This window comes from Saccostrea echinata, unplaced genomic scaffold (genome assembly GCF_033153115.1).
Source record: "Saccostrea echinata isolate AGI-Se365-2 ecotype Australia unplaced genomic scaffold, CSIRO_AGI_Sech_v1 ptg000032l, whole genome shotgun sequence".
NCBI classification, from domain to species: domain Eukaryota; kingdom Metazoa; phylum Mollusca; class Bivalvia; order Ostreida; family Ostreidae; genus Saccostrea; species Saccostrea echinata.
Window position 1 is genome coordinate 5,493,061 of NW_026889781.1, and position 6,503 is coordinate 5,499,563.

At 34.5% G+C, this 6,503-nt stretch overlaps 1 pseudogene; it reads left to right on the top strand.

The window, feature by feature from the left end:
- The first annotated feature begins 1,684 nt into the window (after positions 1–1,684).
- LOC133197974 (uncharacterized) lies at positions 1,685–4,083 on the top strand (annotated as a pseudogene).
- The last annotated feature ends 2,420 nt before the right edge of the window (positions 4,084–6,503 follow it).

Below are 6,503 nucleotides of genomic sequence, written 5' to 3' on the forward strand. Positions count from 1 at the left end.
TCTGTGGATTTTCTCTGGTGTAGCTGCATGTAGACTGAATTCAATCAGAGCGCAATTAACGCTGGCTTACGCTTATCTTTATATTATCCGAGACAAATGATGTCAACAGTGTTGAGGGAAGGATCCAAAACTTTTACAGATCTAAGATTAAAGCTTTAAATATTATTTTTGAAGAATAATATGACGCCTTTATTTTTTCGGGGGGGGGGGGGCATAGTTTCAATATTTTATGTGCTCAATAATAATAATAATAATAATAATAATGATAATAATAATACATTCAAAATGAATATATAATTAGAGAAAATAAAAGAGTAAACAATAAACAAAGTTAAATAAAAAGGAAATTAAAATAAATGTTGGAATTTGTATGTAACCCTTAATTTGATTTTAGAAAGTATAAGTATGCCACAGGTTATTAATTTTACCCCATTTCATTGACCACGCAAAGCGCAGGGTTTTTCCCTCCCTAAATATGTCTTAGGATTCGTACGGGGTGGGATGGACTGATTTTAGGGCATAGATAGGAAGGAGTGTCTGGGGAAAAGAATTAAAATTTCAAATATTGAGAAATGTTGCCTTTGAACGTATGAAGGGTATAAATAGCCCATGTTTACCTTCTTCTCAATGGGTAAGTGAAATATGCAGGGTATGGGGTAACTCACAGTGTCTTAGAAAGACTTACACACTGTGGATTCTCCCTAGATTCAGAAATATTAACGTTGTTAAAATAAAAAATAAAAAACACTAAATTCCAAGGTGCATCAGACATGCCACTGAAGAGATTATAGAATTTTTTTTTCTTAGATCCACCTCTCCAAGATTCTGCTATAAATGCATTTCGGGGGGGGGGGGGGGGAGGGGGGGTCTTTCTTTTGGAAATACTTCAGAATGCTCTATATATTTTTGCTTTATATATTTTTGAGGTCGATTTGATGCTTTGCATCAATTCAACTTGTTCAATATTTTTTTTTTTTTTTTTTTTTTGGAGCCAATACAAATATATATATATATATATATATATATATATATATATATATATATATATATATATATATATATATATATATATATATATATATATATATATATATATATATATATTGATGATGGAACTAATAAAAATATTTGAACTGAGTACTCGATCCGTTTTTCGCCGGGGGGGGGGGGGGTATTCTGTAAAAAAAAGTTTGTAAAGTACAAGAAAAGAGGAGACGGGATGGATTAATCTGACTGGTGTATTCAAATACTTATTATTATATTAATGACGCAGTATTTTTCTCTGTTCCCCGTCATTACAAGTTTAAGAGTAATGTCACAAAGGCTTGGGAATTTGTTTATGTTACACAAGAATTCAAACTAATGTTTTCCACACTTTAACTCTTTATTACTATTTTTTTATTGATTCGTTTATAAGATTTCACTGATCTGTTACAAATTATTGAGGGTGACGTCACAATGGCTTGAAAACTCTCGATTTGCACACTAAATATGCACCTCTTAGCTGGAGGTGAAACAAGTGGGCGGATCCTGGATCTTCAATTTTCAAAGACCGATTTCTGTACTAAAGACATTCCAGTTTCCTTTCCTCTTGTGATATTTAATTACCTGGTTAAAGGAGAACTTTTTGCAAACAGTTAAAAGTACGTGTGCTGAACAACAAAGACAGTATGCCTTATACTCCGTTCTTAATGAGATCATAATGAATATTCATATCGCATCGAAAACGAGGCTAAGGTCGTACGTATCGAAGTACAACAATTATGGCCGATAATAAGTTGACAGCGTCTGCTACAAGCGATCTAAGCTTAGTGCCGACAATTTCGTTCTCTTTTGTCGAAGACATCATAAAGAAGAACTCTACTAGTTTAGGTGCCAAAGAGATATCCAAAGGATATAAGTATTTTAGCGAGAAATACATCACAGACATCAGAGGTACGTAAACATGAAAAATTTTCCCATGAAGGGGGCGGGTCAGATGCTCGGCGTATATAGTACAAAAACGGAGACCGGTAGGTCTCATGATTTTGTTTTCCCATTTTAGTGGAATCAAGTTCAGTTGATTATGTAGAAAATTATCGATTACTCTAAAAAGTATGTCATGTATGAAAACTTGGATGTAATTTTTTTTTTTATAGATTGATGTAGGCCTAGTGTAGATAAACACAATATTATACCAAGATTGCAAGGGCCTCCCCCATCAATATAAATATACATTTGTTCCAACTACCTGAGTAACTGACAAGGAATTTACAAAGACTAAATGATATTAGATTTTTAATACACATAATTTAATATTATTACTAAATATCTTTGCAGTGTACAAGATGAGTGATGGTTGTCTGGTCCGAGCTCGTGCCTTCAGATCACAGAGAAAAAATGAGTCGCCACATGACTTAGAGGTAAACATTGAAAGGCAATTAAGCAACATTACTTGTTTTAATAATTATGTATTTCATAATGCATATGCATACTGATATTTAGTACTATATAATGTGTTATAAATTCTAGATAGTTTTGAAAGAAGGGCCAACTTATGACAGAGATTCCAGCAAATGTTCATGTGCCATTGGATTATCTGCTTTATGTGGACACATTACCGGCCTCCTGTACTGCTTGGCTCACATGAAAACAACCAATATGAAATCGGTTCCCAGAGATGTTGCCAAAACATCACTGCCCCAGACATGGCACATACCCAGGGGTGAGAAGATAAGTGGGAGCTCATCAGACAGCACAACTGTAGTTGGATATGATTCCCAGAATCCCTACAGACAGCCCCGAGGAATCCACTCTACACTGTACAATCCAATTTCTAGTAATACTGATGTGCTCCCTCTATCAGAATTGTGTGACAACTTAGCAGCCATTGACAAGTCTTGTCTACTGTTGACCACCATAGACCTGAAAGACCAGACAAAAGACACTGACACAAACTTTGGAAAGTTTCCTCGTGGCTCACCTATTGGTGTTCAGCAGAGGATGAGAAGTGAATATGTGTTGAACATTCTTGATTGTGAGGACTTTCCTACATTGCCAGTGAAAAATGTGATGATAAATAGTTTGTTAGTGGCATTAGACTACACCAAAACTGTGAAACTGAGTTCATTAAGTGTGAGCAAAGAACAGGCATCAGATATTGAGGAGATGACTCGGCTACAAGCTCAGGACCCCAAGTGGCATCGGATCAGACAAGACCGGATCACAGCATCGGTTGCTGGAGATATCGTGAGGAGAAGAAAAGGTAAATAATATACAATGTGCAATTGCACATATATTTATAAATATTGTTTACATTTCTAAAACTTTAATGTAAGTCATTCAATAGTTTAAAGCTTTCATTGAAAATTAGCATAGTACTTCTAGTTACATGATTAAGTGAGATATTAGTTATTTAACCAAAAATGGACAATTTACCATTCTAGAGTATGAGCCACTTGTTGAACGACTCAGGACAACCAGAAAAGTTGTGACTTCAAGTATGCGCCATGGGATTGCCTGTGAACCTATAGCAGCTAATGCTTATGTTGAGGTAAACTATTTTAAAAAGTAAATATGTGTATACTGGTAATACATATATAACAATTCATTATTGATAAATTTCATTCATACATTTATTACAATAAATTTTCTCATCTGTACATTTAATATCCCTCTTCAAAACACAACCAGTATATGTATTTCATATTGTAGGCACTAGACCGAGAGGTCAACATATACCCTTGCGGACTAGTGGTAAACCCATGGTCACCTTGGTTGGCAGCTTCACCAGACCGTAAAGTATACTGCCCTTCCCTTAATCCCTCATATGGATTGCTGGAAATCAAGTGTCCAGTTAATCATCTGTCAGATTGCATATTCTTAGCAAAGGATGAGAATGGATACAGACTGAAAAAGACCCACAAGTATTACTATCAGATCATGATGCAGATGGCTGTAACAGGGCTAGAGTGGTGTCACTTTTTTGTGTGGATGCAGGAGGAGTCCCACCTGGAGCTGATAAAATTTGATCTTGATGTTTGGTTGGACATGAAAGCTAAACTTGATATTTTCTTTTTTTATCACTATTTAATTTGAATAGAATCATGTTGCTCATTGTTGTTGTTTTTTGCCAAAAATTACTTCCACTACCTGTCAGTTTAAGAGCAAAATGACTTTATGGAAAAATTTACAAAATTTCAAAAATTTGACTCTGGATTTAATTGAAAAAGGTAAAAATACTCTTAATCACTTTCAACTTCAATTATTTTTATCTATTAAGGCGAACATACAAGTATTTATAAAAATCTGTAGAATAAATTTACTACATAACAAACATTGGGGAAATAACAAGTTACTGCCACTTGTATGTGATGAATATTTACACAATCAACTTTAACATTGCCATATAATCTTTCTAGGACCAGTCTTTAACAAGGGGACCTCTAAACAAAGTCAGCATATTTGCTACTGTCCAAAGCTGGTTGATTGACCCTACCATACTAAGAGGAATAATAGCATCAAACAAATGGAATTCTTTAACTCTGCGTATATGCCGCTCAATATGAATTCTAAGTCTGGCAATTGCTTGAGTTTCTTCTACTTCTTGTGCAGTGAATTGTCCTTGACTCATTAGAAATGGGGGTGTGTTAACATCAATCCCAGTTCCCTCCAAAACCTTCTGTAGGGTAAAACCCTTATCAGCCATAACAGAGTCCCCCCTCTCTAGCAATTCTATGAGACCACTCAGTTTAGTAATTTCTACATCTGAAATACATCCAGTATAAAGGCTTGACACAAAGGTAAGGGCACCATGAGGAGCAATACCCACTAGCCCTTTCCAAGTATGAGAGCTTTTATATGTAGAATAAAACTTTGATCCAAGAACAAGTGATGAAGGCCTCTCTGTTTTGATTTCTGTGCAGTCGATAATAATGCGTGTATTTAGATACAAACATTTAAAGCAGTCTGGCATTTTCCTGTAAATTTGTTCTCGTGATGGCCAAATGTTTATGCTACCCAAAGCAAAATACATAAAATTTGTCCAAGTAATAATTTTTCTGCTGACTGTTGATAAATGACAATTAAACCTGACAGCAAGATCTTGCTCCAGAAGCCCACATTTTAAACGACATAAAAACATGAAAAGCTCATCAATTAATAACATATTTCTTTGTCTACCAAGAATGTTTGGGTTAGTGTTTGCCGACATTTTGTAATAGTAGCTAGTCATTGAATTAGCAGCAGGTTTGATAAAATCAAAAAAAGCTGAAAATATTGCAAATGATATGAAGCCTGTGTAAAACATTATCATGGAATCATCTTTAGAAAATCTTTCAATTCCAAATCTTTCAATCTCTAGTTTTTGTTGTAGTTTCCCAATTTCTCTATCTTTTTCCTTCAACATATTTTCTAGGATCTGGATTTTCTCTCTATCAGACACATCACAGGGCTGAATCAAGGGACAGCTGAAATAAGTTTTTATACTTCTGAAAATGTTAATCTGTTTTGTTGTACAAATGTAATTTACTTACATATCAATTTTCTGGAATATAAGCAAGATGATCCAGCATCAATATAAGCAAGATGATCCAGCATCTTCTCAAGTTGTCCAGCAAACTTGACGTTTAATTAAATCATCAAAATACAATATTGCAATTGCAAACTGAGTAATTTAATAAACAGCTTGTCAACTGAATAATGTTTTGAAAATGATTTAAAATTCTTTCAAATGATGATCCAGCATCAGTCTGTCCAGCAGAGCAACTACAAGACTCTATATAACACTTCAGTTAAACAACTCAATACGCAAGTTTCGAGATTATCTCCCTTGGTGCACTCTTTTGTTACGGAGGGGAATTTTGTTTCAGCATAAACCGGCAGATGGGACAGTTGTTTATATTGGATACGTTACATCATCTTTACTGGTCTATCATAACTGTCTATCCGGATGCTCTCATCAACTCGAATATAACCAAATTTTAGTAATGGCATTAATTTGTCTTTCTACCCAACAATCGGAAATAAAACTAAAATATCAATGGATAATACATCAGACGAGGGAAAAGACATGGATCTCCTATACACGCGCATCTGATCTTTGCACGCCGACATTCTGAATGACACAGCAACTTTTCCCTTATAATAATTTCAAAAGGTCCATCATTTTTTTTAGAAAAGGTTTGTAATCAAGGAAGCGTCTTTTTCACAAAAAACTATGAGGGTCTTTTGACTTCAAGTATCCTAATTAAAAGTAGATTTTGATCAACATAATCATCAAAACCATCACTGCTTGACATTATGTAATATTCATATATAATCTTTCCATAACATTAAATACATTTTAAAAGCCTTACCCATCGCATATTTATTTATGCACGTTTGTGTACATTGATAACCTGTCCCACTTTCATGCTGACATGGATACTTTTTTCGCCTCTATCGTTGGAGAGCTACAATCTCGAAACTTGCGTATTGAACTCATTGTCCCAGTGATAATAGTATACACTTGCAATACTTTTTTA